This window comes from Micromys minutus, assembly GCF_963924665.1.
Source record: "Micromys minutus genome assembly, chromosome: 30".
NCBI classification, from domain to species: domain Eukaryota; kingdom Metazoa; phylum Chordata; class Mammalia; order Rodentia; family Muridae; genus Micromys; species Micromys minutus.
Genome location: NC_137965.1, coordinates 27,314,040 through 27,325,414, shown reverse-complemented (window position 1 = coordinate 27,325,414; position 11,375 = coordinate 27,314,040). Strand labels below are relative to the sequence as shown.

The window sequence follows — 11,375 nt, the reverse complement described above, 5'->3', positions numbered from 1 at the left end:
AATTTGTGTGAGAAAGCAGAGTGGAGTGGAGAGTCAGGGAGGATTTGGAGAGGGGGAGTCATATGATCAAAATACATTTGTATTTCCTAATTAATAAAAAAATAGACTCACAAAATAAAAGTTTACAAAAAGAACACTGGAGACATAAAAGTGAAAGAAAAAGAAGAAAATTATATAATTATATTTTAATTTTCAAAGGTCATTATTTTATATGAGTTTACTAATATTTATAAAACGGAATTTAATCTGCTATATCATATTATTCTGAAAGTTAATTTTTCATACATGAGTATCTTTAAATTGTATTTTATGCAAGAATAATTATCAATGTATATCTAAGCTATAATAGCTTTTCAACAAATAGCCAATTTTAATAAATAATAATAAGTAAATGATAGAATAACTTCTAGATAACCATCTTCCATCCATACACCTCTTAGTATGGGTTTTTTCAAACCAATGTGTGAGGCAAGAACATGGTTACAGCTGAAAGAATGAAAGCGATAACTCCAAGAAGCAGAAGGAAGCAGGGAATATAGGGCCAGAAAACAGAAAAATCATAGAAAAGACAAAAGTACAGAACAACCCAATTAGTGGGTGTAGTAATAGAATGAACAGTTCTCAAAGACTGTGAAAAATATTTGTCCTCATGAACCAGCAAACAAATGCAAACAAAGCGACATTGAATTGGAAATAGACTTAACATATGACAAAGCTATACAGCACATGCCACACTGGGGCATGTACCAACTGCACACCTTCTACTGAGATGCCAAAAGTACTGTGTATTTTGGTACAGAGAATACATTCACATTCACGTTCATTAACGTTCTACTTACATTATCTAAACAGAATTCATCTAGTTGTCTATCAACTGATAAGTGGATAATAAAATATAATATATTTATATATATAGCACAATGGTAGGGAGGGCTCCTGAGAACCCAGCCCTAGCTGGGAATCTATTGACTGTTGATGGCTGATACAGCAGGGAGAAAGTCACTTTTCTTTGTAGGTTAATCACTAAGAGTTAACGACTCTACCAGTAATTTCCCCACAACCATGTACATATGGTCAGCACTAATTATATTATGTGGATTAAAATGCAAAGAGGACTTGAATCTGGAAGGAAAATATCCAAGAGAGATAGGGAAGGTAAAGGGGAAGGTGGGAGTAGAAAGCATGATATGACTGTGGTACATTATATACATTGATAAAAGTTTTAAAAAATTTAAATATAACTACATTGGGATCCCATCTCACTCCATTGAGAAAGACAGTCATTAAGAAAACCATAATTAATTCTTGTTATATGATTATGTCGACACAGATGCAGACAAAGGGGAACATCCTTATTCAGCTACTATAGAAATTTGTATGGAGAGGTCTATAAAACTAAAAATGGGTCTATATGACCCTACCATACCCCATACCTTTTATGACTAGACTACAAGTCAATTACCACACAGATCCTGCACAGGAAAGTTTGTGCAGCACTGTTCACAATAGCTAAGCTATGAAACTAACATACCTACCTAGCAAAGGAATGGAAAAAAATTTAGTATACGCAATTCAGCTCTTATTGATGATAAAGGAAAAATAGAACATTTGCCAGACACTGGAATAGTCATTGTATGTTCATTAAGCCAGTCTTAGACAAATACTGTTTTATTTTATTATTTATGGATTATAATAGATAACATAAAGTCCTGTAAATATGTATGTAATATGACATGAAAAAAGGAGGAATTTAGTTATACAATGTAGAATGGGGAATAGGGAGGAGTAAGAAAAGGGAAGGTAGAGAGAGATTGGGGAAATGCTCAACATACAGCATATACAGTATAAAACCTAAAATAAACATATATCTTGAAATACAAACTTTGAAAAGTTGTGTATCCAATTTCTTCTAGTTTTAAAAATTATTTTACTTGGATATTCTCCATATTAGTGTTTCAAATGTTATACCTCCCCCCTTGCTCGCATCCCCTCCCCCCTCCATTTGTTTCCATGAAGGTGCCCTCTTTTCCAATCACCCACTCCACCCTCTTTTCACTGGACCAAAAGCCTCTTCTCCCATTGACGCCAAACAATGCTATCCTCTGCTACATATAAAACTGGAGCCATGGTCTCTCCATGTGTACTCAATAGTTCTTGTTTATTTCATGGGAGTTGTTGAGGGTTTGGTTAGTTGATAATTTTGTTCTTCCCATGAGTTTGCCGACCCTGTCAGCTCCTTTAGTCCTCTCTCTAGATCCTTAATAGAGGTCCTCCTGTTCAGTCTGATGGTTAGCTGCAAGCATCCTCAACTGTAGCTGTATGACTCTGGAAGAGCCTCTGAGGAGGCATCCATATTTTGTTCCTGCCAGTAAACATTTCTTGGTATCATCAATATTTCATGGTTTTTGTAGCTGCATATGGGGCAGATCCCCAGATGAGGCAGTCTCTGAATAATTTTTTCTTCAATCCCAGCTTCTCTATTTGACCATGTATTTTTCCTATGAATGTTTTGTTCTCCTTTCTAAGAAGGATTGATGCATCCACATTCTGTCATTCCTTCTTTCTGAGCTTCATAAGGTCTGTGAATTGGTTCATGGGTATTCAGAGCATTTTGTGGTTAGTATCTGTTTATCAGTGATTGTATACCATGTGTGTTCTTTTGTGACTGGGTTACCTCACTCAGGATTATAGCTTCAAGTTTCATCATTTGACTAGGAATTTCATAAAGTCATTGTTTCTAATAGCTGAGTAGTACTTTATTGTATAAATATACCACAATTCCAGTATTCATTCCTCTGTTGAAGAACACCTGTGTTTTTTACAGCTTCTGGCTATTATAAATAAGCCTGCTATGAACATAGTGGAACATGTGTTCTTCTTATATGTTGGAGCATCTTTTGGGTATATATCCAGGAGTGGTATAGCTGGGTCCTCAGGTAGTACTATGTCTAATTTTCTGAGGAACCACCAGACTGATTTCCAGAGTGGTTGTACTAGCTTTCAATCCCACTCATCAATGGAAGTGTTCCTCTTCCATTTCAAATCCTCTCCAGCATCTGCTGTCACCTGAGTTTTTGATCTTAGCCATTCTGATTGGTGTGAGGTGGAATCTCAGGGTTGTTTTGATTTGCATTTCCCTAAGACTGAGAATGTTGAGCATTTCTTTAGGTGCTTTTCAGCCATTTGGCATTCCTCAGTTGAGAATTCTTTGTTTAGCTCTGTACTCCATTTTTAAAAATACGATTATTTGATTCTCTGGAGTCTAACTTTTTGAGTTCTTTGTATATATTGGATATTAGACCACTATCAGATCTAGTATTTTTAAAGACCTTTTCCCAGTCTTTTGGTTGAGGTTTTGTCTTTTTGATAGTGTTCTCAGCCTTATAGAAACTTTGCAATTTCATGAGGTTCCCATTTGTCAATTCTTGTTTTTAGAGCATAAGCCATTGGTGTTCTCTGTTCAGAAAAATTTCCCCTGTGCCTATGTGTTCTAACCTCTTCCACACTTTCTCTTCTAGTAGTTTCAATGCATCTGGTTTTATGCAGAGGTCTTTGGTCCACTTGGACTTGAGCTTTGTACGGGGAGATAAGCATGGTCTGACTTGCATTCTTTGCCATGTTGATGGCTAGTTGAGTCAACACCATTTTTTCAAGAGGTTGCTCTTTTTCCATTGAATGTTTTTAGCTCCTTTATCAAAAGATCAAGTGACTCTATGTGTGTGGGTTCATTTTTGGGTCTTCAATTTTGTTCCAATGATCTACCTGCACATCTCTCTACCAATACCATGTGGTTTTTAATCATGATTGATCTGTAATATCTTGAGGTTAAGGATGGTGATTCCCCTGAAAGTTCTTTTGTTGCTGAGAATAGTTTTCACTATCCTTGTTGTTTTTTTAAAAAATGAATTTGAAAAATTTTTTTCTAACTCTATGTAGAACTGAGTTGAAATTTTGATGGGGATAACATTGATCCTTCCAATCCATGAGCATGGGAAATCTTTCCATATTCTGAGATCTTGAATCTCTTCATTTATTTGAAGTTCTTGTCATACAGATTTTTTTTCACCTCAGAAAAAGGAAATAAAGTTTATACAGGTGCTAAGTCAAGTGTAGTGACATAGTACTCTAAACTAAGTGCATCGGGGGCCATGACAGAAGAATTAAAAGAAAAAGCCAGTCTGATACTGTGCAAGAAGATTATATTTTATCCTTCCATGCCTACTAGACCTCTGTTAACTGGCCACCTCTTCATTCAGACTTGCTGATATAGAACCATTCATACCAAGAATATTCATCAGAAGCCTGCCACTCCAGGATCAGCAAGGTTAGGCCCTTTTCCAGTACCTACTAAAACAGGAATATCCAGGGACTAAAGGCCCAAGAAAGAACACAATCAACAAAAGCCAGGGCATCATGACACATTCAGAGAACAGATATCCTACTACAGCAACCCCTGGATATCCCAACACAACTGAAACAGAAGAAAATGACTTTAAAGAGAATATGAATAAATCCCTTAAAGAAATACAGAAAAATACAATTTATGCCATAAGTAAATAAAAATGTTCAAGACATGAAAATGGAAATAGAAGCAATAAAGAAAATAAAAACTTAGAGAATCCTGGAGATGGAAAACTTAGGGAAGAGAACAGGAACAATTGATACAAACATTACCCATATAATACAATGAATAAAAGAGAGAAACACAGGTTAGAGGATACAATAGAAGAAATTGACCCAACAGTCAAAGAAAATGTTAAATCTAATATATATATATTTATATAAAATTATATGTCTATATCCATATCTATATAAAATTTACACACACACACACACACACACACACACACACACATATATATATATGACACAGAACATCCAGGAAAACTGAGATGAACAGACCTAACCTAAGAATAATAGGAATAGAAGAAGGTGAAGAGTTCCACCTCCAAGGACCAGAAATTATTTTCAGCAAAACCATAGAAGAAAACTTTCCCAATGTAAAAAAAAAGATGCCTATAAATAGACAAGAACCTTATAAAACACCAATTAAACAGGATCAGAAAATAAAATCCTCCTGAAATGTAATAATCAACACACAACTTCTAGAAAACAAAGAAAGAATAGTAAAAGCAGCAAGGGAAAAAGGCCAGGTAACATACAAAGGCAGATATATCAGAATTATACCTGACTTATCATCAGAGACTCCAAAAGCTAGAAGGGCCTGTACTGATGTCTGCAATCTTCAAAATACACACACACACACACACACACACACACACACACACACACACACACACACACACAGATGACATCCTAGACCACTATACTCAGAAAAACTCAATCACCGTAGAGGGAGAAAACAAGAAATATCAAGAAAATCTAAATTTAAAAAATATCTATCCACAAACACAGCCATTAGAAAATATAAGAAGGAAAATTCCAAACCAAGGAGAATAACTACATCCAAGAAATCACAGGAAAGAAGTAATTTTATTCCAGCAAAACCAAGGGAACCATACACTAACACCAATACCAATATCACAGGAATTAACAATCACTAATTATTATCAAACATCAATAGATTTAATCCCTCAATAAAAACACAAAGGGTAACAAAATTAAGAAAAAAAACCTCATAACCAGAATCCACCATTTTCCTGCATACAAGAATCACACCTCAGCTATAAAGATACATATTATCTCAGAGTAAAGGTCTGGAAAAATGTTTTCTAAACAATTGGACCCAAGAAAGAAGCTGGAGTAGCAATATATATATATATATATATATATATATATATATATATATATATATATATATATAATTTCAACCAAAAGTAACCAAAGAAGACAGGAAAGGACATTTTATAATCATCAAAAAAAAAAAAAAAATCTACCAAGATGATATCTCAATTCTAAACATCTTTATCACAAACACAAGGACACCAACATTTATAAAAAAATTTGTAAAGCTTAAAGAGATAAATATGAAACTAAGATACTATGAATCAAATGGTCCTAAAAGACATCTACAGAATATTTCACCCAAGCACAAAAGAATACACCTTCTTCTTAGCAACTCATGAATCCTTCTTCAAAACTAAGAGTATAGTTGGTCAGGAAGTAATTCTAAAATAGTTTAAGAAAATTGCAATATTATCTTGTATCTTATCAGACCATAATGGATTAAAGCTGAACTTCCACCACAAAAGAAACACCAGAAAGCCTACACATTCATGGATACTGAACTACTCTCTACTCAATGATGTCGTATGAACACTGATGCAAAAATACTCACAAACCAAATCCAGAAACACACACACAAACACACACACACACACACACACACACACACACACACACACACACACAAAAGCCATAATTCACCATGATCAAGTAGGCTTCACTCTTAGAATGCAGGGATGGTTCAATATATAAAAATCCATCAACATAATCTACCATATAAGCAAACTGAAAAAAGTCACATGATCATTTTATTAGATGCTGAAAAATCCTTTGACAAAATCCAACACCTCTTCATATTAAAAGTATTAGGGAAATCAAGAATACTTGGTACATACCTAAACATAATAAAAGCAACATAGAGCAACCAACAGATAACATCAAACTAAGCAGAAAGTTAAAGCAGTTCCACTAACATCAGGGAAAAGACAAGGCTGCACACTCCCTCCCTCTATCTTCAGTACAGTACTTGAAGTTCTAGCCAGAGCAACATGACAACTAAAGGAGATCAATGGGCTACAGATTGAAAATGAAAATACCAAAATACCGCAATTTGCGAATAATAAAACTCCATAAATGACTCCGAATATTGTACAAGAGAGCTGATAAACACCTTAAACAAAGTAGCTGGATACAAAATTAATTAAAAAAATCAGCAGTCCTCCTTTATACAGTGGATAAACAGGCAGAGAGTAAATTGCGGAACAACACCCTTTTCAATAGCCACAAATAATATAAAATATCATTGTAACTCTAACCAAGCAAGTTAAAAATCTGTATGTCAAGAATTTTAAGTCACCGAAGAAAGGAATTGAGGAGGATATTAGAAGATGGAAAGACCCCCCCCCCCCATGCTCATGGATGAGTAAAACTGACAGTGAAACTGGCCATCTTACCAAAAGCAATTTACAGATTCAATGCAATTCCCATGAAAACTACCACACAATTTTTTACAGACCTTGAATGATCAATTTTCAAGTTCAGATGGAAAAAACAAAAACAAAATAAAACCCCCAGGATATCTAGAACAATCCTGAACAATAAAAGAACTTGTGGAGACAGAACCATTCCTGACTGCAAGTGGTAATGCAGAGCAATAGTAGAAAAAGAAGAAAGAAAAAAGAAAAACTGCATGATATTGGCATAGAAATCGACCGGTTAATCAATGGAATTTAATCGAAGACCCTGAAATACACCCACACATCTATGTTATGTAAATTTGATTTTTCATAAAGAACCTAAAACCATATAATGGCAAGAAGAAGATATCTTCAACAAATTGTATTGGTCAAACTTGATATTTGAATGCGGAAGAATGAAAATAGATCCATATTCATCATTGTCCACAAAAATCAAGACCAACTACATGAAATAGTTTGACAGATGTGGTAATATTTATGATGCTATTCTAAGCAGTAACATAAGACTTTCTTCTTCTGAGCAATTTACTCAGCCAGTACAGCACAGGCAAACAGTCTCAGACCTCACCCTCAGAAGGAGCACCTGACCACTAAGACTGTCCACAAATTCTCCCTTTTAGTGATGAGAATATTAAATTGTATCCATCTTCTTGGTAAGTAGATAACTAAAGGGGAAATGGGTGTCCCAGACAAACTCAGGCTCTTTTGTTAAGCTGAGTTGGCTACAGGTAGATATAAAGAAGGAAGCAAAGGGAAACAAAAATAAAGGGAAAGGAGTAAATGGGACAAATACTGAAAACAAAAATTATTCAAGATGTAAAAAAATAGGAAACTTCGAATAGTAAGAATAAAATAGCTCAACGGACCAAATCCAAAAATAATAACTAACTCAAGAAGACATTCCTGAAAGAGAAGTATTAAAAATTCTAATATTGAACATTTTTAAGGTAGGGGCTGGACAGATGTCTCAGTAGTTAAAGGCATGGTCTGTTCTTTCATAGAACCTTGGCTTGATTTCCAGCATCCACATAAAGGCTCGATAACCGTCTTTACTACAGTTTCAGGAGATACAATGCCTTCTCTCTCATCTCCATACACCGTGTACATGGCACACAGATGCATATGCAGGCCACGTTTATAAAGAAAAAATGTAAGTATATCCTGTATTGGACAAACCAAAACAGAAAACATTAAAAAATATTTTGTACCAAATTACTGCTTTTAAAAAATAACGTGCGAGACAGAGGCGTGGGCTGGCTCCGCTCAAACCGGCAGGGCTGGTTTACTATGGCTGATGATCTGGAGCAGCAGCCCCAGGGCTGGCTGAGTAGCTGACTCCCTCCTTAGCGCCCTACGTCCATGTCTCAACTAAAGAAGGTGGATGCCAGGATCCTCCAGTGCCTCCAGAACAAGTTCCTGGCCCATCATGTATCCCTTCCAAACCAGAACAAGATCTGGACAGTGACTGTGATCCCAGAGCAAAAGGACCACATCCCTATCGTAATGGTACATGGCTTTGGGGGTGGCGTGGGCCTCTGGGTCCTCAGCATGAACTCACTGAGTGTCTGCCACACACTCCATGCCTCTGATCTGCTTGGTTTTGGGCAAACTCAAAGCCAAAATTTCCAAGGGACCCAGAAGGAGCTGAAGATGAGTTTGTGACCTCAATAGAGACATGGCAGGAGGCCATGGGAATCCCCACCATGATCCTCCTGGGACACAGTTTAGGAGGATTCCTGGCCACTTCTTACTCTATCAAGTACCCTGAAAGTGTTAAACGTAGTATCCTGGTGGATTCATAGGGCTTTCCCCCTACGACCAACTGACCCCAGTGAGATCTGTGTACCTCCAGCCTGGGTTAAGGTTATGGCATCTGTCCTGGGATGTTCTTCTAGTGGCTGGACCTTGGGGGCCTGGGCTGATGCAAAGATTCGGTCCAGACTTCAAGCGCACGTTTGCAGACTCTTTTGAGGATGACACCATCTCGGAAAACATCTACCACTGCAATGCACAGAACCCCAGAGGGGAAACGGCATTCAAAGTCAAGATGGAGTCCTTCAGTTTGGCCGACGCCAGATGTTGGAGCGAATCCACTTAATTCGAAAAGATGTGCCCATCACATTATGAGAACATGGGGCTAACATCTGGATCGATACCAGCACAGGGAAAAGGTGAAAATGCAAAGGCCGGACTCCTATGTCCCAGACATGGAGATGGAAGGTGTATTGCGCTTCGTCTATGCGGACCAGCCACACATCTTCATTGCTGTGGTGGAAGAGATCTGTAAGTTGGTTGACTGAGATGCTCTGAAGAGGGAGAGGAGGAAGCTGGAGTCCCTGTCTTAGTCAGAACCTCTGTCCTTTCCTCACCAGCTACCCTGTGCCAGCCAGGCAGAGTCTCGGGCTGTCCCCAAGACAGGACCACAGTGAAACGGAGAAACTTCCAATCCCATGCTGACGGCAGGAGGTAGAATCCACCAGAGGCCTTGAACTCCCCACTCTGGGGAAAAGCATAAAGGGATGCCTAGTTCTGCCCGCCCCCTCCATGCCAGATGGTGATTCTGAGGAGACTGTGTGAACCATGCCATCTCTCTGCATGGCCTTCCCTTCCTCTAGACAGAGGAGGGCTTCCAGCAGCCTTTCTAGTTTGGGAACGTGTCTGAGAGTAGGTTCCATACAAGAACATCTTTCTCCTCCATCACTCCACGCCTCCATCCCAGCTCAGTTTCCACTTACCCACCAGGAGCAGCTCTATTCACCTGCACAACTGCTTCCACGTCCTTGGAGGTGATATCCCAAGCTCTTATTGGCAGACGAGGCAAGAGATCAAGGCAGAATATAACACATGATGGGTTCCAACGGAACAGAGTCTACAGTCCAGGTCTGCCAGCTTCCAGCACATGTCTTTCCACACATACACCACTGCTGTGGAGCTGACTGGAAGTTAACATTGCTCCACATTTTAAGCTGTTAAGCAGGGACATTATTATCTTGCCCCATGTCTCAATCCTGGTTGCCTAACTTGGGACACTTGAGTCTCTTCCTCGTGTTCTTCCCACTGTGAGGCTCTGAGCCTCTTCTGTGCCTTGGGCCCTAAATCCCCATGTGTAGTATAGAGTAAAGGTGGCTCCTAGTGGAGAAGAAGAAAGGCCCTTCTACCCTAGAGTCATGTCTGGATTTACAAAGTCCACAAGTATCTGCAGCATTTTCTACCTGGCCCTAGAGCTGAGAGCCCCTCTCCCTGGCTCAATAAGGAGCTTTAACCTAGCAGTTTTCTGTCCATGTCAGCCACAGAAATGCTTCTCACTGCCTGAACATCTGCGCCTATCATCTGCCACCATGGCCTCCAACTCACTCAGCTTCAGAATTACCCACAGTCCTCTCCAGTGAATCTTACTCCTGCTCTAAGGCTATGGGTACAAGGCTGGGCCTGGCCCAGGAATCCGGGCAGTTCCTGCCTCTCCCTTCATTTTTATAACGCCAGAATAGTGTGAATTTATGGTGCTTTGTACCTGCTGGTCCAGCTGCCCCAGGCTCCTTTGTCATATTAATAAAGAAGAGTAAAAAAAAACACATATATTTGAAATGTAATAAAAAAGGTAAAGACAGCTCTTTACTGCTGTGCAACCTGGGAGAGGGGAACAAAAGCCTCATGCAATAGCCAACTTAATTCAGAGCATCAGACAATTTACACTCTGAGGGTACAAGGAGTCATGTGACCAAAGTGTGAAATCACAAAGGCAAACTACATGTGGCGAAAACATGTTTTTCTTTTCTTCTTCTTCTTCTTCTTTTTTTTTTTTTTTGTTTTAACCATACATCACTGTAACATTTATTTTGATATTATATATAGACTGAATCCTAGATGTAAAAGGCACATGAGGGCAAAACATTGACTTTTTTCTCCCATTTTGTGAAGTTTGATGCCCATCCTCTCAAGATGTATCATCCACAAGGGATGGTGAAGGATACCGAGCAAGTAGAACTTGGCTATGAGAGTGGTCCACAGGCGAGCTGTATCACCATCATCTGAACAGAAAATGTTTTCCAACAGAGGATATAAACTTAATAACAATGGGCAGGTGCAATAGATACGCTTTGTTTTGTCGTGATTGTCATGATTTATCCTATTGAAAATGGATTTTTGCCTCACATACTATATCCTGATTATAGTTTCCCATGAATCTACTCCCCCCGTTACCCCCACCTCCCT

The 11,375-nt window shown here is 38.3% G+C and overlaps 1 pseudogene across 1 annotated transcript; it reads left to right on the top strand.

The window, feature by feature from the left end:
• Positions 1-8,420: 8,420 nt before the first annotated feature.
• On the top strand, positions 8,421-9,463 carry LOC308439927 ((Lyso)-N-acylphosphatidylethanolamine lipase-like; annotated as a pseudogene). The gene has a single exon. The product of its transcript is annotated as a (Lyso)-N-acylphosphatidylethanolamine lipase-like (transcript).
• The last annotated feature ends 1,912 nt before the right edge of the window (positions 9,464-11,375 follow it).